This window comes from Vombatus ursinus, unplaced genomic scaffold (genome assembly GCF_900497805.2).
Source record: "Vombatus ursinus unplaced genomic scaffold, bare-nosed wombat genome assembly UNPS02014807.1, whole genome shotgun sequence".
NCBI lineage: Eukaryota > Metazoa > Chordata > Mammalia > Diprotodontia > Vombatidae > Vombatus > Vombatus ursinus.
Genome location: NW_020954585.1, coordinates 20,112,717 through 20,135,883, shown reverse-complemented (window position 1 = coordinate 20,135,883; position 23,167 = coordinate 20,112,717). Strand labels below are relative to the sequence as shown.

Sequence of the window (23,167 nt, the reverse complement as noted above, 5' to 3'; positions counted from 1 at the left end):
CCATATTGGTGGGGCTTCAGTAGGATAATCTTACTGATGTACTGCTGATGTTCAATTGTCAAAATGGACCAACTCTTCTGGATATCAGTTTAGAATTACTCCAAATTTAGAATTACAGCCAAATAATTAAACTGTCCATACCCTTTTTTTAAAAAAAAATTATTTTTGGCGCTCATCTCCTCTCCCAAGCCAGGATCTACTGCTTCAGTTGCATCCCTGAAACAAGATGGTGAAGGTCGGAGTCAATGGATTTGACTGTATTGAGTGCCTGGTGAACAGGGCTGCATTCAACTCAGGTGGAATAGACATTGTGGCCATAAATGACCCCTTCATTGACCTCAACTACATGGTTTATATGTTTAAATAAGATTCCACCCATGTCAAGTTCAAAGGCACTGTCAAGACTGAGAATGGAAAGCTGTTGATCAATGGAAAAGTCATTACCATCTTCCAGGAGCAGGATCCTACCAATATTAAATAGGGAGATGTTGGAGCCAAGTATGTTATAGAGTCCACTGGTGTCTTTACCACCATGGAAAAGGCTGGAGCTAACTTGAAGAGTGGAGCCAAATGGGTCATTATCTCTGCCCCTTCTGCTGATGCCCCAGTGTTCATGATGGGAGTAAACCATGAGAAATATAATAATTACCTTAAGATTGTCAATAATGCCTCATGCACCACCAACTGCTTGGCCCCCTTGGCCAAAGTCATTCATGACAATTTTGGTATTGTGGAAGGACTCATGACTACAGTCCATGCCATTACTGCTACCCAGAAGATAGTACAAGCTGTGGAATGATAGGTGTGGTGCTACCCAAAATATCAATTCTGCTTCCACTGGTGCTGCTAAGGCTCTAGGTAAGGTCATTCCTGAACTGAATGGGAAACTCACAGGCATGGCGTTCTGTCGTCCTACTCCCACTGTATCTATTGTGAATCTGATCGGCCACCAGGAAAAACCTGTCAAATATGATGATATCAAGAAAGTGATGAAGCAAGCATCATAGGGACCCTCGGAGGGCATCTTAGGCTACCCAGAGGACCAAGTTGTATCCAGTGACTTTAACAGCAACGCCCACTCTTCTACTTTTGATGCTGGCACTGGTCTTGCCCTCAACAACTATTTTGTTAAGCTCATTTCCTGCTATGACAATGAGTATGGTTATAGCAACCATATAATAGACCTCATGCTCTACATGGCCTCCAAGGTGTAAAGTGAAAAGCCATGGATCTTCATCCACAGCCAAAAAAGAGTTACACCACTGGGGAGCCCACATCCCTAACCTATGATCCTATACTGGGGATCCCATGCCCCATTCACATCTTTGTCCCAAAGCACCCCTATAATGGGGAATGGGGGAAGCCTAGAGTCCTATATTGTGTACCATCAATAAAGTCACCATATTCAATGCAAAAAATTATTTTTAATTTATGGAACAAAACAAACATTTCCATAATAGTACAATAAAAAACATGACTATACATACAACTACAATTTTACCAAGTACAACTTGTTATTCCATTCAAATATAAAACAAAATTACCATGTAAATTTCTTTTTCTTCTTCCCTTCCCCACTCCCAGAGATGGCTACCATTAGACACACACACACACAGAGAAAGAGAGAGAGAGAGAGAGAGAGAGAGAGAGAGAGAGAGAGATGTAAGATTATTCTATATTTACTTCTACTTATCAGTTCTTTCTCTGGTTGTACATAGCACCTTTCTTCATATATCCTTTATAGTATTTTTTTCCATAACATAGTACAATAAAAAAGGATGATTGTCATACCCTTTGACTGAGAGTCACACTCCTAGTCATATACTCCAAAGAAGTCAAAGAAAGCAACAAAGATTCATTGTGGACCACAACTGTAGCCAAATTCTTTCTGAAGGCAAAGAAGTGTGTCCAATTGTTCAGGGAATGACTGAAAAAAATAGTAGTATATAAATGTAAAACACTGTCACTGTGCAGTAAGATTTGATAAAATGAGGAATTTGGAGAAACATGGGAAGATATTTTGAATTCATGTGGTTCAAAATAAACATAACCAAGAGAACACAATATACAATGACTACAGTGTAAATGACAAGATCACTAAAGGAAGTTAAACTCTGGGTAACTGGAACAACTGATGAAAATATATGAGATAGATAGATAGATACATAGACAGACAGATGGGTAGATAGATACAGATATAAAATATAGATATAAAGACACACTACTGGGACAGAATATTGGATATGGTCATATCCAATGGCAGATATGGTCATCTTATTAGACATTTTTGCTTAATTGGTTTTCTTTGTCAGAAGGAATGATTCACTTTAGAGAGGGGAGGGTTGAGGTTATTGTTAAAAACATAAAGCATCAATAAAATGTATTTTTAGATGAACAAATTACATTATCTTCTTCTACTGTTCTAGGCCAGGCCTGACTCAGACTAGTCTGATAATTAAAGGATTAGAATAAAATGAGGCACTCATAGACTATCTAAGAGTTAACTAAAGAAAACTTATTTAGCAATAGCATGGAAATGATTCTCAGCAAGGAAACAACATTGATACAGATGGATGTAGCTTCCCTGACACTGCAATTTCCAGCAGAGGCCCTGATTCTCTGTATATTGACTTTTGTATTTTTGAGACCAGAAAGTTATCATCAATGGTTTCAGCCTGGATCAATTAAATATGTTTCTGAGATTTATGAAGCATAAACAGATGTGTATCTAGTGATTCTTTCTTCCACTGAACTTATAGCTTTGGTATTATTTTTTTCCATTAAAATAAAGAAAGAAAGAAAGAAAGAAAATAACCCTAACAGTCCATATGCTTTCAAGAAATGATACAGGCTGATAAAATTAGCCCCAGGGTTTTAGTGGGCAGAAATACAACAAAAGAAAGCTTTGTCTCTAATTATTTCATGGTTCTTGTTGGCCCCTCCTAATTGCGTGGTGAATAGTTTTAGCATAAAAACAATAACTTTCTGTAGTTATGATTAGATGCCAGACCAGCCTTCATATTAATAATAATAACTGTGATAAAACTGGTTTACCACACCATGGTAAAAAGACCTTAAAACATATGTATTGATATACTGTTCATTAAAATAGGCATTTTTTCTGGATGTAATCAGATTTTGTAGCCAAACTGGTTTTCCATGTAATGATATCCAGTAGTATATAAAATTTGTATATGTGTGTGTGTGCATCTATATGTACATGTGTGGAGAGGCAGGTGGCTAATGAATAGAGTTCCAAGATTAGAGTTAGGAAAACCTGGGGTTAATTTTGCCTCTTGCATTTGCTGTTTATGTGACAGTGGATCAATCATAGGAGCAAAAATTTACAGATGGAAAGGACCTTACTGTCTAGTCCAACTCCTCATTTTAAGAGAAAACTGAGGCCCAGAGAGATTAAGTAAATTTCGCAAAGTAACACAGAGTAAGTGGCAGAGCTGAGATTTGAACCCAGGTCCTCTGACTCCAGATGTGATATTCTTCCCCCATATCTGCCATAGGTCTTGATAAACTAATTTATCAATTTCTAGGGTCATAATTTAGAAGCAAAATTGTCTATGTCACCCTCATACAGAATAAGCTCCATTGTCTATTAGCTCCAGAATCAAATATAAAATTCTCTATTTGGCACTTAAAATCCTTCATAACCTGGGCCATTCCTGCCTTTCCATCCTTTTAGACTTTAGGGACCCTCTACTCACTCAGAGTTCCACCACACTGGCCTATTTTGTTGTTCCTCAGACATGATGCCCCATCTCTCTGCTCCATGCCTTTGCATTGCCTGTCCCGCCTGCTTGGAATGTTCTTTTTCCTCAATCTACCTCCTAGATTCCTTTGCTTCTGTCAAGATTCTCCTCAAATACAGCCTGGTGCAGGAGGCCTTTTTTAGCCTCCCCACCTGCTAGTGTCTTTACCTCTAAGATTTTTGTCATTCAATCATGTCCAACTCTTCATGACCCCATGGATCAAAACATGCCAGGCCCTTCCATCCTCCTCTATCTCTTGAAGTCTGTCCAAGCTCATGTTCATTGTTTCCATGATACTACCTTCTATCTATTCTGGACATTTCTTGTACATTTATCTAATTATTTACATGCTGTCTCCTCCATTAGAATGTGAGCTTCTTGAAAGCAAAGACCATGTTTCGTTTTATTTTGTTTTGTTTTGTTTTGTTTGTTTTGTTTTTGTCCTTTCTTCTATACTCAGAACTTAGCATTGTGTCCACTACATAGTAAGCACTTAATAAATACAAGACTATAATTGGCTATCATGGGAAAGGTGAGATGTGACCTTTCTTCCTGCCTTCCATTTGGTTGATCACACACCATTTGGAGTCCTACTATGGCCCATGGGGATCTTGCCATGGTCTTTTGAGAGTGTGTGGCCCCCATTTTGTATGCCACCGGTCTAAACAATAGACATTTTTCAACTACTTGATTTTTCCTTGGTATATACAAAGAGAGCGCTGACAAATGTCTGAACAAATATATCCTGTCACTATAGTATGGAAACTTGGTGGTACAGTGGATAGAACTCCAGACCTAGAGTCAGGAAAGCTCACCTTGATGAATTCAAATTCAGCCTCAGACACTTAATAGCTGTGTGACCATGGGCGAGTGAGTCACTTATCCCTGTTTGCCTCAGTGCCTTCATCTGTAAAATGAGCTGAAGAGGGAAACAACAAACCACTCCAGTGTCTTTGCCAAGAAAACCTCACACGGGGTCACAAAGGATCAGACATGACTGAAAAATATTGAACAAATCGCTACTCTCTCATGCCTTTGCATCAGGCTTATGATCTGTTTCCTTAACACCTCATCTATTTTTTTCTTTATTTCTAGGTAGTATGTAGCATAGAGCAGGAATCAGCAAAGTAGGGTCCAAGGGCCAAATCTGGCCTGCCCCTGTTTTTGTACATTCAGCAAGCTAAGAATGGTTTTTACATTTTTAAATACATTTTAATTACATAAACAGTTTTAAAATATTAAAAAAAAAACCTTAGCTAATGTATAGTACAAAAATATGCAATAGGCTGTATGTGGCCCAAGAACTATCATTTATTGACCCCTAGTATAGGACAACAACTGTAATGACCATTTCCCTTTTTTCTCTGCCTCAACTGATCTTTACCCCAAAGCTTTCTACCTTTCTTTCCCCTTCTGATTCCTAGATTTCCTAACGATTAAATCTTTTTAATGCATGATTTGAGCCTGCAACTCTTCATAGCACCCTCCTCCTCCTCCTCATGCTACCTCTTCTATTTCTTTTGACTACAATCTAACCTTCCAAAACCACATTCTAATTGTTGATTTCATCTCACCAAATATTGGTGATACTTATGACGTTAAATTTTCCTCCTTTTGTCAGGATTTCTATTTCATCTTGCTTGTTACCCCCTTTGGATAGTTGTGTCTAGACATCTGAGGACATGGAATTTATCATTTGCTCCTTTCTCATCTACTCTATATATTATTTTTATTCCTACATTGTAGTTATTCTAGACATTTCACATAGTGAATATGTTCATAGGTAATTTTCTCCCCCTCTTTTATTTTTAGTTTAAAGTCCTTCTAATTTGATTTGAAAGACTACAAAACAAATGCATTATTATCAACTTTTGTCAGATGAACTCCATCCTCAGCCAGAATGACAATGCTAGGTAAGATAAAAGATAGAGGACAAAAGGGACCTTGGAGGCCATTAAGTCAAACACCCCTGAGAGCCAGAGAGGTTAAGGTTGTCATGCCCAAGGTCATATAGGCAATGACAGAGGCAAGATTTGAACTCAGGTTTTCTGACTCCACATCTACTACTCTTATTTTAAACTGGGGTTTAGAAATTCAGATCCCATTCTCTGACAAAACATTTTCTTCATTAACTGGTAACTTCTCAGACTTGCCTTTCATTTCTCATCTTTTTGTCTTTGATGGGCAGAAATGATGAAAATGCAATATGTCCCCTAATAGTCTTCATTTTTCTTACCTGATTTCATAATTTCAACAAAGTTTCTTCTTATAATATAATCTGTACCTATATGAATCACCTGAAGTTGTTAACAGTCATTTATTTTGACAAGTCTTGGAGTCCTGGATACATGCCCTGGGCAAAAAGCAGACATCACTATTATTGTTATTAGGTTAACAAACAGTTGCCTTCCTGCCTCTCAGCAGGGCATCACCAAGCACCACTACTCTATCCAATGGGTAACTGGAGATACAAGTCAACAGGGAGGTTAGAGTTAGATAAGTAGATGCAAGAATCATCAGTGCAGAAATGATCATTTAATCCATTTGAACTGAGGAGATCAACAAGTGATTAGTATTGAGGAAGAAGAAAAGAGTACCTAGGACAGAGCCCTCGGGAACATTGGCAGTGAGCAGGCATGATTTGGATGCAGATCTAGCAAAGAAGACTGAGAAAGAACAGTCAGGTATGTAAGAGAACCAGGAGAGGGTAGTCTCAGGAAAACCTACAGAGAATAGAGCAGGTTTGCACAACTGTGGCCCGAGGAAGGATTTTGGGTAGCCCATGTTGCCACTGCATACTTTCTCTCCACTGTCACACGACCTGTGACAATCAACCATTGTCAGTCTGTCTCTAGTCTAACCTCTTGGCAGCCTGAAGAAATTTACAAGTTGTACAGGTCTGGAATAGAGTATCAAGAAAAAAATGTTGATTGACAGTTCATTAGATTGTAAACTCCATGTGGGCAGGAACTGTCTTTTGCCACATTTTGTATCACCAGTGATTAGCACAGGACCTGGCACATAGTAGGCAGTTAATAAACATTTACTAATTTTTATTGATTGATAATGTCAAATGCTATAGAGAGTTCATGAAAAAAGGGATTAAGCAAAGACTTGTAGATTTGGCAATTAAGAGAGTTTTAGTAACTTTGGAAAGAGCAGTTTTGGCTGAATGATGAGGTTAGAAGCCAAAGACTGGAAGAAAGTAATAGGATAGGAGGTAGAGGCACCTTTTGTAAGCAGCTTTCTTAACGAGTTTAATCACAAAAGGGAGGAGAGATATGGGACATTATATATGTATGCATCAAATTAGGGGTTTTTGAACATGGGGAATGGACATGGACATGTTTGCAGGTGGTTGGTAGGGAAATATCCATTTGATGGAAAACAATTCAAGATTGGTGAGGGAATAGGCATGATAGAAGGGCCAATATGCTAGAGAAAATAGGATGGAATGCCATCTCTTGGACAAGAAGAGAAATTTGCTTTTGCAAGGAGAAGGGCTACTTTGTTATATGAAACAGGGGTGAAGGAGAAGATAGTGGCAAAGGGCATCTAGGTGAAATGAGATGAGGAAGAGAGGAAAGAGAGCTCAATGAATAGCCTCGATTTTTCTCAGTTGAGAAGGTAGGGGTTAGAATTTCCTATCCAGCAGCAGGAATTGGCTTCCAAAGTGCTGTTACATATGAATAAGTAAATTTAAATTATATTTAAAGTAATGCAAAAATAATTTTGAGAGGACTTATAACTAGAGGGATCAGTAAAGGCCACATGTAGGATGTGGTATCTAAACTATGCTTTGAAAGAGGCTTGGGATGCTTCATGGTCGATATGAGAAAAGAATGAATTCCAGACGTGGGATAGCACATGGGCAATAGTGCAAAGGAAATAGAATGTCACGTCTCTAGGAATAACCAGTTCAATTTGACTGGATCAGAGAGCGTGTGAAGTAACAGTATTATACCATTGGAAAGGTATATGAGAGCCAAATTGCAAAGGGCTTTAAATGCCAGACCAAAGGTTTTCTATTTTATCATCCACGTGGTCACCATAAATCTCTACCAGAGCTATCAGCAAAGGGGATGATCAGCCCCACAAGTCCGTGGAGCTATTCCCATTTCTGTGAACCCAGACATGAAGTAATTTCCAATTTGCTCTTATATGCATCCTTGGTATTTCTGCACAGTGTGGTATTTCTATCCAAACTTTTTTTTTCTGGATATGATTGATGGGTTATAAAATGCAGATGTTCTCTGCTTGCTTCTTTGCCCTGGTTCCCCCAGATGTTTACAAATCACTTTTCAGTACTTATTGCACGCCCATCTGACTGGGTTTCAACATCCAACACCTAGGTCCAAATTGTCAAGACTGTTTTTTCTTCACTTTCTGAAGATCTAATTTGTCCCCCTCTTGATCTTCTTAGTGGGCCCTATGTCAATAAAACAACCAAGGCTTACTGCTTTTTACTTTATGGATTCAATGACTTTTCCCCTCTCCTTTGCCAGGTACTAAGTGCAATAGTTTAGAACTCATTATCAGCTGGCATTGGCATGGGGGCAACTGACACTTTATTTTTCATCCCTAACACCCTCCCTAATTAGACACTGAAAAATAATGATGAGTGTCTGGGTAAATGCATTAGCTAATTGCTGTAATTCAGCAATCAAGTGCTTTCCTGAAGTGTTTTTGTTATTCGTGTGCATAACTTGGCAATGGTTCTATTTCTGCCTAAATGGTCACAAGTCTTTTCACCATTGTTTTCTTGTTACTAACAGAAGTAAACAAATACATTTTGCACATTGCTTATTTTAGAATCCTTATTTGACTGTGTTGGTAGATCTTCATTATCAGCTCAGTTTGTCTACTAGCTTTAGACTACTTAAGACATTTGGAAAATTGTCTAAGATAATATTGTTGATTGACCTGATGTATTCAAGAGTAGATGACAGTAGCAAGACAGGCATGCTAATTACCATTTGGTGGCACTTTCCAGGCCACCAATCCCTGCCTTAGGCAGCCATTGTCCAAGGAAGCAACCCTAAGGCATATATAGTCATACCATCACCACCGCTGCCCCATCAAATGCTGATCAAAGGCTACAAGAGAGCTAGCAATCTAGCCAGAGGAGAGGAGGGAGAGAAGGAGAGATGGGAGGTTGCATGAGCAAGGTGAACAAGGACACAGACCAGCACCATGATCACCACCCTCCATTCCACCATCATCAAAGATAGTTGCTCAACAGTTCCTGGAATAGCAGCATCAGCCACACCAGCAACCACATTTAAAGAACTATCCTTCTACCAAAGCCTTGGGGAGCTTTCCAGTGGAGGCACAGACCTGGTAACTGCCTGTGCTGGTACTGCCACACCTACAGAAGACCCAGAAATTCTCACCACCAAAGTCCTTGGCACTGCCAAGTGATTCAACATCAGAAACAGACATGGTTTTATCAATTGAAATGACAGTAAAGAAGATGCGTTTGTATACTACATGCCAGCCAAATTGGATTAATTGCCATCTGGACCACCAGGCCTTAGCATCTGCTCTGCCATTGTTCCCTGAGGACCACCAGGCCTTAGCATCTGCCCTGCAGCTTCCTCTTAAAGACCACCAAAGCTTTCTACTTACCCTGCAGCTTAATCCTCCAATATATACTGTCTCCCCTGTTAGATTTTGAACTCCTTGAGAGCAGAACTGTCTCTTTTTTCTGTTGGTATACCCAGTGCTCAGTGTAGTGCTTCACAAGTACTATAAATACTTAGGTTTTCTATTCATTTGTTCATTCCTTCATTCATTCATTCATTTTTTTTACCAGAAAATAATAATCTCATATTTTCACTAAGAAAAGCAGTAGTTCTCTTGCCCTCATGAAGGTATTTGACAATCAGCGTCTCAGAGTTGGGAGGGACTTAAGAGGTCATCCAATCCAGCAGTTCTCAAACTGTTTGATCTCAGGCCCTTTACATTCAATAATTATTGACAATACCTTTACACTCTTAAAAGTTATTGAGGACCACAAAGAGCTTTTGTCTATGTGGGTTATACCTATTTAGAAATTAAAACTAAACCATTTAAAATATTTATTTGTTAATTCATTTAAAAGTAATGATAAACCCAATACATGTTAACATAATATTTTTATAAAAATATCTGAACTCTATTTTCAAAAACAAAAAAGTATATTGAGAAGAGTGGCATTGTTTTTACATATTTTTGCAAATCTCTTTAATGTCTGACTTAATAGAAGACAGCTGAATTCTCATATTTGTGTCTTCATTTAATAGGCTATGATATGTTGTTTTGGTTAAAGAAACTGATCTCACACAGATATGTTGTTGGGAAAGGGAATAGCATTTTAATAGGAAAATAACATCCTAGTATTTATTATTATGAAAATAATTTTGACCCCCTGAAAGGGTCTTGGGGACCCTTTTAATCTCATAGATTCCCAGAGGTCTGTGGGCCACACTTTGAGAAATTTCCAGTCTAGTCTAACCATGGCTGTGTAGGAATCTTGCTATAAAATCCTTAAGTGGAAGCAGCTAAGTGGCCCAGTGGATAGAGCACCAGCTCTGGAGTCAGGAAGACCTGAGTTCAAATCTGGCCTCAGACACTTACTGTATGACCCCGGGCAAGTCACTTGACCCAAATTGCCTCCAGAAAAAAAGATTAATAAAATTAAAACCTCAAGTGGCCATTCAGACTCTAATACAAAAGCTCTAGTATCAGAAAATTCTTATCCTCCAAGGTAGTTCATTTTACTTTTGGATAGATCTCATTATTAGGAAGTTTCTTCTTATATCAAGACAGAATCTGCTTATTTACAACTTCTACCCACTTTACTCAGAACCCTACTCTTTGGGATCAAACAGAACAAGTTTAATCCCTTGATTATCCTTCAGTTCCTTGAAGATTATCATCATGACTCCTCCCACCTTCAAGTCTCCTCTTTTCCAGGCAAAATGTTCCCAGTTCCCTCCACCAATCCCCATGATCTCCAGTCCCATAACCACCCTGATCATCATCTTCTGGAACACTCCAGTCTGTTAATGTTCTTCCTAAATATGGCACCCAGAGCTGAATTTAGTACTTCACATATGTACTGAATCTTATGAAGCACAGTCCTACAGAATCACAAGAAAATTTTCTCCTTACACCACAACTCCTCTCTTTTTCCTTTTCCCAATACCCTGTGATCCAGTGACAATGGCCTCCTTAAATTTTCTACCATAAGACATTCCATCTCCTGACTCTGGGCAATTTGACTGACTGTCCCCCATGCTTTGAGTGGTCTCCCTTCTCACCTCTATCTCTTGGCTTCCCTGGCTTCCTTCAAGTCCCAACTAAATTCCCACCTAATATAGGAAGCCTTTCCCAATCCCCCTTAATTTTAATGTCTTCTGTCTGTTGATTGTTTACAATTTATCCTGTAATATCAGGATTTGGTTTATTATGTTTTGACTATTTAGCCCAGACGTGTCAAACACTTGACCCTTGTGAGTGTGGCCTGAAAGAGATTAAAATGTAATTGGGAAATATTTAACAAAATAAATAAAAATATAATAAAACATACATAATAGTAATTTGCAGTTTTTTTAAGTCAACATGTAGTTATCAGAGAACCTTGTGGATGGTTTAGCAAACCTATCTCTATTTGAGTTTGATACCACTTATTTAGACTTAAGAAAGTGTTGAAGAAAATGTTAATAATGCAGATTAAACATAAAAATGTATCTTTGGTAATTTGCGGAGAGAGTCACTTGTTAAACATTTACCAGCATAACCCTGGATTCATTGCCTGTAAAATGATCTAGTTAATCAAATGGCTGCTAAGGTATCTCAGTGCTAACATTCTAAGACTACAGGGTTCTATAAGCAAAAAATGCCTGGCCCAGTGCATCGGGGCAGAGGGCATTTTCCACATTCACAAATACTGCAATCTCCCAACCTCTATTCTGTTATATCTGGCAAGAAGCACTAAAAGATACTAGAGTCATGAAAACTGGGTCTTTGCCAGGACATCATCACACTGTTCCTTCTAGCAGATGAAAATTACTTAAGGTATAAAGGTATAAACCTTATGTAGAATGATTGATGGAACTGATTCATGATCTTGTTTCTTTAGTGTGCTTTGATGACTATGTAGGCAGGGCAAGCCCCATGTAAACTCTGAAGAAAACCAGGTTTGACCTAGATTCCTCAATTTCACCTTCCTTTTCTGGCTCTTCTTATCCTTCCCATCCCCTTTGTTTGCTTGTTTTTCTTTTTTCTTTATTTCATATTAAACTTGTAATTTTATTCAAATCTGATTTTAACAAATATGTTAGGGAGAAAATCGCTAGAAAGGAAGGGGCTTATGAATACTAAGGGTCCTTCTGGATGCCTTAGGAGGAGAGTAGTACCCCTACCACCTCTAGTCCAATCCTCACATTTCAGAGATTTTGGTGAGAAACGTAGGGAGTAAAGTGGAAGGGCTTTTGGTTCCATGTTAGAAAAGGGAGTAGTGCTGGGTAAGCTTTAGGGAATTCAGGGAACCAAATAGGATAGGTAGGGAAAAGGGGCAGAAAATTTTTCCAGAACATAAAAATGACAGCTTCCTGCTTTCAGGTGGAATTAATAAAAAAGAAAAAATTCTCAAGGAGCCCCCATCCCTCTCTTCAACCAGAGTTATAGTGTGAGATGAGGGAGAAAAGGGAACAGTTTTACCAAGGCCCTGCCCCCACCTTGTCCAAGGGGTTGGATGGTTGATTTAATGTGTGGGAAGGGGAGTGCTCCCCAGATTGAGAGGAAAATATAAATAAAACATCAAAGAAATAAAATAGGTACCCAGCTAGGATGGGTTGGGGAGGACGAGAAAGGCCTTTTCAGGCTCTAGATATCTACTGCTGTACAGGAACCACCACCAGCTGTAGGGACCAATTACTTTGTCATGGCCTTAATTGTAAAAGCTACCCACCTTTGTCATGACGTGTACCATTATCAGGATCTCTGCTCAATCTCTTTATCAAGGTCAACCTTAGGCAAACACAGACAGGTCCCTCAAACTTCTTTCCCAGTCTCCTGGAGCAACATTAAGTAGCCACCATATTGGATCACAACCATCTGGAAGTCGTTTCTCTTGATTGATATTGGGCACAACCATGTTGTGAGTGCAAGAACATATATCTTTATATTTCTTCCTAGTAAAGATATCAGCACCAACCAGATGAATGTTGGCATGGTCACACTTTACATACATGCCCAAGGGGAGCTACATTCAGAGGAATATGAGGCAGCTAGGTGGCCCAATGAACAGAGAGCTGGGCCTAGAGTCAGGAAGACTCACTTTCTGGCCTCAGATACTTACTAGCTGTGTGATCCTGGACAAGTCACTTAACCTTATTTGCCTCAGTTTCCTCATTGTAAAATGAGCTGGTGAATTAAATGGCAAATCATTTCAATATCTTTGCCAAGAAAATCCCAAATGGGATCACAAAGAGTTGAACGCAGCTGAAATGACTGAATAATGACAAATATTCAGGGGAAAAGGATGTTTCCTTATCCCTAAATTTTTCCATGTAAGCAGTTCCTACTTCACCCATTCACAAGATAGATCTAGTACGGTATTTATGTTATAACTGCAGAATTATGGCTAATCCCAATACCCACCATATTTATGTAATAATAGTGATCATGTGGAATTCAGTTGTTCAGTACTTTTTGTGGTTTAGCAAAAAGATTACTGTTCAGTTTTAGGATTAGGAAGAGATAATAACACTTTAAGGTTACATAGCACTATGATGTGAAATAACTCTCACATTATTATTTCATTCATGTGGTCTCTTGCAACAATTTTGGGAGGTAGGTGGAATCAATATTGTTTTCTGCATTTTCAGATGGGAAAAATGAGGCTTAAATGACTTACCCAAGGTCACTTAGTTTTAAATTATTGAGCCAGGGCTTAAACTCAGATCAGTGTCCTTTGTATCCTACCTCATTGCCTCTCACAGATCTTTTCCATATTCCTGTTTCTTACTTTGGTTTATCTTTAGCCAGTCCTGGGCCTTGAATTAAAAGATATAGACAAGGGGATGTGAGTGTGTATGTTAAACAATTAAATACTCTATTTCTAGAAATATGTGTAAGAGCACACACGTATATCTAAATAGATAAACAGCCAGACAGACATGCTACTTGAGGAAACAATTGTTGTTTATCCTTCATTTTGGAGAGAGCCAATAGCATTATGGGGTGATATCTTGACTTGTGCATCAAATGGATTTAATTGAGGCAGAGTTTCACAAAGTCATCAGCCTCACTCTGTCTTTCAGAGTCATCAAAGTCCAGTGGCAGGACAAAAATCAAGATTATGGTGATGGCCCGAGATGCAGTGGATGACCTTGGTGTCTTTGATGTCTAACCAAGCTCTAAGAATTCCACAGTGCCTGCTTTAGCCTGCTTCATAGCTGTTGGAACAAATTGTTCCATTCTGCCCATTCTGCTGGGGGGGAGTCTTCACATGCTTGGAGTAGACACCCCCCTAACTCAGCAACAGGTTTGAAGCCTGTCAGCCACCCTCAACCTGGTTTTAGCCCATCTGCTGAGATGGTTTCTCCGGGGTATGGCCATTGTGCATGCTACAGCTTCTTAGAGCCACAGGTGAGATTTGGGTGAAAGGTGGACCCCAAAGGTAGATGAGCAGCCCTGGAAAGGGCTCAGTAAGCTCTCACACCAGAGGTGCTAGTCTTCCCTGAAGACCAAACAATAGAAGAACACAGTATACTTAAGTATAATCAAAGGCTTTGCCTAAACAGCTAACTAGAGGATTTCAGCAGTCAGGGTGACTGTGCATCTTTAATACATAACAGAATAAACTGTTGACTCAGATACCACATTTCTAACAGCAAAGAATAAAGAGCTGGTTTCTCCTTTATATTTCCTGGGTTTTGTTGATTTCTGCCTGACCCTTCACACCACTCAAATGTAGGGTGAGGCTTTTTAAAAAATTTAATTCAATATGAGTCTGAATGTGCATTGGAATGCTAGACACCAGCATTGCAGTAGGGAGTATAATGAAAAACATAAATTCTGCGTACCAATTTGTGGTTGGAGCCAGCATTCCAGCTCAGCTCTCTAGTGGCTGCTAATATTCCATCTTGGTTCTGTTCCCAGCCATTTGCTATTCTAGTTAAAGATGTCAGAGGTTGTGACTCAGATGGTATGCAACCAAGAGATTCTATGGCTCGAGGGTAAAGACACTGAATTCTTCAAACTCACAAAATCTCCAAGTTATAGTCACAGAGGTTTTCCTAACGATGGAGTCTCCAAAGAGATTTGAATATTTTAACACTGCCATCCATAGGGACATACAGTTTAAACCTTAACACTGCACTAACATTTTTGGGACAGACTCTATATACCTATTCCTACAGGAATTCTAAAGGGAGAGAAGTAAAACAAATTGGCAGTGGCTGATTCGCTCCCGTGTTTTTATCACTGCAGTGGAATGTTAGTATAAGGACAATCCTTTGCAAATTCACGGAAGACTGGGCTTTACCATTGCAAAGGGGTTTCCTAATGAATAGCAAAGGCTAGGCTTGCTGGGTATTAGCATATTTTCTCTCCTTTTGTTTTAAATTAAACTGGCTTTTCTTGCCAAAGAAAAATGACTATACCACCCCCACCCCCACCTCCACCCCTAGGACTTAACTTTTTAGAAAAGTGGTGGTGGGAAAGATGTTAAGTCCTATGGACAGATGCTATAACCAGCCATTAGAGTTTTAAGAAATGTGGAAGATTTTTCTCTTCTCCAAGAGAATATTTTCATCGTCATTATCAATGTCTGCTAAAGGGGTACTACTCAGGCATTTAGCCCCTGTGTCTTTTCTGGTGTAAGAGGGAGGTTGATCAAAGTAGTCCCTGACCAATTTGACTACTTTCCCCGAAGAAGATTACCGAGCATGGACTTTTATGTGGAGGGCACCAACCATAAAGGTAGACAAATACTCTGAGAAGGCCTTTTATTATGCCCAGCAGTGATTAGAATTGCTATATAATTGAGACACAGAGGCCACCCCTCTCCCCTAAGTGCAGCGTTGTGAAGTTACTCAATTCCCAACAGACATTCATGGGTATATAGAAACATAAGATGTGCAAATAATTCATTATGCTTGTGAAAGAATGTTTACCTTCCCCTTCCCTCTAGGAGCAGAGGACTTATTATATGTTTGCTTCTGGCCTGGGAGGGGAGTTTACTATTTCTGACCTCCAATGTCCTATGTAGTCAAAGAGGACTCTTGGATTCTCTATGCAGCATGATCCAAGACTCTATGCTTCTAGGTAAAGCAGAGATTTCAGAGAGCACTGGCTACGGAAGAGTTACCTCATGGGTAAACCAAGCACAAGATTTTTGAATTCCAGTTTTCAGGCATCAGCCTCCAAGATGGAGAAGATATCCTCAGTATCACATTTCTTGGAGATGGAAGAAGATTCTCAACAGAGAATCAACCTGGCAGCTCAAAGATTAAAACTGTGTTGGGATGGGGCAAGGAGTAAGCGATTTGAACCTTGAACCTTAAACCTTGAAACTTGCCAGCTCTGCTATTGTTGTGAGTTGTTTGCTTGGTGCAATTCCAAAGTAAATAGGGAATATCTGTTTAGCAATTTTCCAAAATGTTATATATGTATATATATATATATATAAAACATATTATATATTATAATGAATTATTTGATATATTTGACATAATGAGTATAATGAATTATTTGAGTACCTCATATTTCTGTATTTGTTCACATTGTACACAGGATGCCTGTATGAGAATTAAGTACTTTTACCCACATTTGGGTAAACCTAGTGATAAGCCATACCTAAGCTTTATTCCTAGAGACTTCCCCAGTTTTCAGGGTAATGACAAAAAGCAAAGAGATATAATGATTCCATTAGGTTAGGTCCCCAGGATCGGACCCTGTCCTTATAAGCCTACCTTTGTGGGGAGGTCTAGATCATAGGGTACAATGGAAAGTCAGTTTAACCTAAATTTAACTTGGGAGCATCCAGGGTTGCATAAGAGGATAATTGGTCATAAACATCAACATCAATTTGATTCAATAAATATTTATTGACCACCTGTGATACATCCAGTATTCATTTAGGCACCTGGGGAAGGTAACACTATAGAAGGTACACCGGTAGTAAAGTCTCTAACATCAAAGGTAGTAATCTAAAGGTCTCTGATATGAAGGAGTTTGTAATCTGATGGGGGAGAATGAAGGAAGGAAAGGAAATAAGCTTTTATTATATGTGACAGGCACTATGCTAAGAATTTTACAAATATCCAATTTAATCCTCAAAACAACCCTGTGATATACTTTCTATTATTATCCCCATCTTACTGTTGAAGAAACTGAGGCAGCCAGAAGTTGAGTGACTTTCCTGAGGTCACATAACTAGTGTCTGAGGCTGAATTTGAACTCAGATCTTCCTGAATCCAGACCTACTGAATGATCCACTAAGTGACCACTAAGAAAAAATTATTTTTCAGTCATGTCCAACACTTCCTAATCCCATCTAGGGCTTCAGAGATACTGGAATGGCTTGCTATTTCCTTCTCCAGCTCATATGATAGATGAGGAAACTGAGGCAAACAGAGTTAAGTGACTTGCCCAGGGTCACACAGCTAGTAAGTGTGTAAGGACAGATTTGAAATCGGGTCTTCCTGACTCCAAGCCCCAGGCTCTATCTATTGAATCCCTTAGTTGCCCCCCTAAGGAAAATTAGAAAGCAGTAAATAACTAGCAAGTGATTAAAATAAATAAATATAGTGGAAATTCAGAGAAAAGAAGGATCAGCATGAACTGGAATGGTGAGGAACAGCTTAATTGATAGAGGAGATATGATTTAAGTTTGATTAGACAGAAAAGAAGGTAGAAGAACAGTATGAGCAAAGCTATTAGAGACAATGAGTTTGTAGCACATTGCGTATAAGACCTGACTAGAGTAGAGGATTCATGTTGGCAAATAATAAGAGACAAATTTGAATAGATTGGATCTGTCTAGATTTGGTGGGTAGGAGAGGAGGGACATTTGGAAAATAATCTGAGAACTTTAGAGTTTATCCTAAGATATTTCTGTTTCCTCCCAGTAACTCATCCATCTTATCTCTGTGTACCAGTACCTGGCACAGTGCTTTGCATTTAATAAAGGTTTCTCTAACTGAATCAAATTGAATCAATAAGCCACAAAGGGAACAACAATAATAGGCCTTCATGTGCAAAGGAAAATACTACGTAAAAAATGATAGACTCTTTTGAACCTGGAAGCTGGAAGAATGGTGGGTAACATCAAAAATAGGAAGGCTGAGAGAAAAAGCTAGTTTGGGGAGAAAGACAATGAGTTCCATTTTGATACTACTCATAAAAATTTGGGGCAGCTAAGCAGGAAAATGGATGGAGTGGCAGGCCTGAAGTTAGGAAGGCTCATCTCCCTGATTTCAAATCTGGTCTCAGACACTTACTAGCTGTGTGACCCTGGGGTAGCTCACTTAACCTTGTTTGCCTCAGTTTCCTCAGCTGTAAAATGAGCTGGAGAAGGAAACGGCAAACCATTCCAGTATCTTTTTCAAGAAAACCCCAAATAGGGTCACAAAGAGTTAGGTATAACTGAAAACAACTGAACAATAACAACAACAAACACTAAGTTTGAGGTACCCTCCAAATGGAATGTCTAGTAATGAGTTGTCCAGGATTAAGAGAAGTCATGAAGGAAGATAAACACATCTGATGGTCATCTAAATAGATTTAATAGTCAAAACTTGGAAATGTAGGATAAAGAAGAGAAAAATCCAGTTTTTCTAGAAAAACAGCTGAAGTTAGTTGGGAAGAAATAGAATCAACATAATTATTGGAAAGATAGGAAGAAAAAGGCACAGTACAATGTCCATAAACTATGAGAGGAGTGAATCCTCATAAGTAATCTATAGATTCTAAATCTGGAAGCTGGAAAAGGACCTTAGAGGCAATCGAATCCAACTCCATCCTATAGATGGGGAAACTGAGGCTTACGGAAATGAGATGGCTTGCCTAAGATCACATAAGAACTCTCAGAAGTTGGATTTGAACTAAGGCTCTTTGAATGCAGAGTCAGTTTGTCTTCTCCCATAGCATGCTGCCTCATACAATGCCAGAAGTCCCAGACAGTGACAGCAGTTCAAGGTAAATGAGTATTTATAATAGTTAAAGAATATAAATACATTCATTCCACAATTAGAAATAAGACTCAAAATGCAAGTCACCCTGAAAGAAGTAACCCTAAATTACTGATTTCAGATTCATTCCTAAATGCTGATTTTGATAAGGAGTCAAGGTAGAAAGGACATAGAAGTACTGAATGTTTCAGTTCATATGGGAGGGAACTTGCTGTCCATCGTTTGTTTTTGAAGAGGACCAATGACATCACTGGATGATGTCTTGACTTGTTCGTGAATTGGATTTAAGTGAGGCAGAGTCACACAAAGTCATCAGCTTCACTCTCTCTTCCAGAGTCATTGAAGCCCAGTGGAAGACAAAAACCAAAATGACTATCAATTGCCCAGGATGCAGTGGATGACCTTGGCATCTTTGATGCCTGACCAAGCTCTAAGCCCTCCACAGTGCCTGCTTCAGTCCCCTTCGTGGCCATTGGAACAAATTGTTCTCATCTGCCCATTCTGCCAGGGAAGACTTCTCATGCTTGGGGTAGATATCCCCCTAACTCAATGACAGGTTTGAGGCCTGTCAGTTACCCTCAACCGGTCTGGTGTGTTTGCTAAGCCAGTTTTACCAGGGTGTGGCTACTGTGTATCTTGAAGTCACAGGTGAGAGTTGGGTGAAGGTGGACACCAAAGATAGATGAGCAGCCCTGAAAAAGGCTTGTCAAGGCCTCATACCAGAGGTCCCAGTCTTCCCTGAACACCCCATACACCCCAGGAGGGAACTACAGAAATGGTAAAAGGATATAGGAAGGACTCTGTGGGGTGGGAGGTGGGGCAGTAGCATTAGATATAAACTTCTTTTATCAATTACAAGGCTTACACTGACCTTTTAAACTTTACCCCAAAACTGTATATACCCATCTAGCCCTTCCCTATTGCTTTCAATGATGCTGTAATTTTTCTTGCCAGCCAAGGTCTGAACCTTGGGATACATTCTAACTCATTCTTCTCCTTCACCCCAAAATCCAATTGGGCACCAAATTTTCTTCAAAAGTGTTTTATTGATGTTCTTTTTAGACATCACTGTCATTTTCAAATGACTCTTCCTAGCCACAGTAAATGTTCCCCTGTCACATTTAAGTACAGTTAAGCAAAACAAATCAACACAGTGGCCATATTTGAAAATGTATGCTTTATCCCACACATGTCATCTGCCAAAAGGAGGAAGATAGGCTTCACAGTCAATCCTTTAAAAGCACTATTTTTCCAAGTCTTCTTGATTCTTTCTATCTGTCATAATCATTCCTTCATTTCTATTACCACTGCCACTCACCTTAATCCAAGCATCACTTCATACCTGGACATTCATAATTGCCTATGATCAACTTCTATTTCCTGCCTCCAATCTATTCCATATGATGAATCTAGATTAATTTTAATAAGAAATCTATTTCATCATCACCATGCTACTTAAAAATGTTTTAATTTTTATTGTACCCTTTTGCTTTCACATTATATTAATCCATTCTATCCACCCAGTGAACCATCCCACAAAACAAACATTTTAAAAGAAAAAGTGCCATCCATCAAAACCAACCAATATTTCAGCCGTGCCAGACATCTCATTCAACATGTTATGCCCATATGAGCCCACTTCTTCAGAGAAAGAAGCAAACTTCATTTTCTCAACTCTTTGCCAAGACCAGGCTTGGTTATCAACTTGTGTAACATTCAAATTTAGATTTTTATTGTTGTTCTTTCTGTTTACACATTTATATTGTTGTAGCATTAGTGCATATTATTTTCCTTGTCCTGCTTACTTCACTCTGCATCAGTTCATTAGGGTCTTCCCATCTTTTCTGAATTCTTCTTATTTATCATTTCTTATGTTGAAGCACTATTCTATTACATTCATAGTTTGTTTAGCCATTAGTCAAAACTTTGTTTCCAGTTCTTTTCCACTATAAAATGTGTTGCTGTGAATATTTTGTTGCACATGGAACCTTCATGTTTGATTTTGATAGCAGGATCTTTGGATCAAAGGGAACAGACTTTTTTTTAAAGTGTAATTCTAATTTTTTCCCAGAATCATGGAAAGAATCCACAGGTTTTTTTCTCTCTTTTTTATGGTATTTTATTTTTTGCAATTATACGTAAAGACAATTTTTAGCCTTCATTTTTTACAAGATTTTGAGTTCTAAATTTTTCTTCCTGCCTCCCTCCCCACCCCTCTTCCTAAAATGGTAAGCATTTGGATATAATTTATATATGTGCAATGATATAAAACATATTTCAATATTAGTCACAATTGTGAAAGAAGAAACAGATCAAAGGGAAAGAACCATGAAAAAATAAAGTAAAAATTTGAAAATAATAATGCATAAAAAAACAAAGTAAGTGAAAATAGTATCTTTTGATCTGCATTGAGAGTTCATCAGTTCCTTATCTAGATGTGGATAACATTCTCCATCATTTGTACTTGTCTTGGATCATTGTATTACAGAGAAGAGCTAAGTCATTCATAGTTGATGATCACCTAATGTTGCTGTTACTGTGTATAATGTTCTCCTGGTTCTGTTCACTTCACTCAGCATCAGTCCATACAAGTCTTTCCAGGTTTTTCTGAAGTCTGCCTGCTCATCATTTCTTATTGCACAATAGTATTCCATTACATTCATATACCACTACTTGTTCAGCTATTCCCCAATTGATGGGCATCCCCTCAACTTCCAGTATTTTGCCACCACAAAAAAAGCATTTATAGCAAAAAAATATTTTGTATAAATAGGTCCTTTCCCTTTTTTACGATCTCTTTCGGATATAGACCTAGTAGTGATATTGCTGGATCAAAGGGTATGCACAGTTTGGTTGCCCCTTGGGCATAGTTCCAAATTGATCTCCAGAATGGTTGGATCAGTTCACAATTTCACCAACAGTAGTTAGTGTCCCAGTTTTCCATATCCTGTCCAACATTTATCATTTTCCTTTTTTGTCATATTAGCCAATCTGGTAGGTATGAGGTGGTACCTCAGAGTTCTTTTAATTTGCATTTCTCTCATCAAAAGTGATTTAGAGATCTTCTTCATATGACTGTAGAGAAAACTTATAACTAAATTATTGAGTCTCAGTACTTCTTACCCTTCTTTATCTCGAATGTTCTACTGATCAACTTTTCTATTTTTTAACAAGTACTAAAATTGTAATCATTATTGCTATATTATATAATGTAAGGTTTAGAAATCCTATTTCTCCTTCATTCTTCCTTTTAAAAATTGCTTTCTCTTGAGATTCTTGACCTTCAATCACTTCAAATGAATATTGTGACTATTTTTGTATAGCTCTATGAAGTATCCCCTTGGTAACCTGATTAGTATGTTAAATTTGTACATTGATTTAGATAGTATTACAACTTTTTTGTTATATTGGCCTGACTCACCCATGAGTGACAAATATCCCTTCAGTTATTGTCATGTCTATTACTTTAGTGAGGCAATACAGCACAGTGAATAGAGAGGTAGGCTTGAAACAAGTTAAAAGTGTGTCCTTGTCCTGCCTCAGGCCTTACTGGTTCTGTGACCCTGGTAGGTCATTGTCACTTTTCAGTGCTCTAGTCAACTCTAAGATTACAACTTGCAGGGAACATGCTGACTAGTATTGGTATCGTGGGGTTCCCTCATCTGGGGGTTCCCTATATCAATGAAGTCATAGATTCAATCCCTATTAATATCCTTTTTGTCACCTTACCTCAGTTATCTTTTTACACTGAAACTTCCCTCATGCAGATAAGAAACTTACCTTCAACATATAGTCTTAGAGAGCTGCCCGGGACATTGAGTGTCTCAACAGTACTCTGTGTCAATGGCAGAACCTCACCTCTCAAACTCAAAGGAAAAACATTTGGGAATTAACCCTTAGGAAGATAGAATCTAAGAATAAGCAGGGATTGCTTAGCATGTGATTGTACCTGTACTTTGTACTCAAGGAAACTTCCCAGGGTCTAAGTCTTACTAGGCAAAACAAAATGTTATATCACCTTTGAAAACAAATTGAAACTTATTTTCCTGCATATGTGGGTTCACTGTGTGTGTATAAGTATGTGTGTGTGAGACAGAGAGAGAAAGAGAGAGCGAGAGAGAGACAGACAGACAGAGAGAGAGAAGGAGTGTGCCTGGCATTATGAAAATCATTTTACAAGTATCTCATTTGATCCTCACAAAAACCCTGGGAGTTGGT

The 23,167-nt window shown here is 38.6% G+C and overlaps 1 pseudogene; it reads left to right on the top strand.

Moving 5' to 3' along the window:
• Positions 1 to 226: 226 nt before the first annotated feature.
• On the top strand, positions 227 to 1,290 carry LOC114052034 (annotated as a pseudogene).
• Positions 1,291 to 23,167: the final 21,877 nt, after the last annotated feature.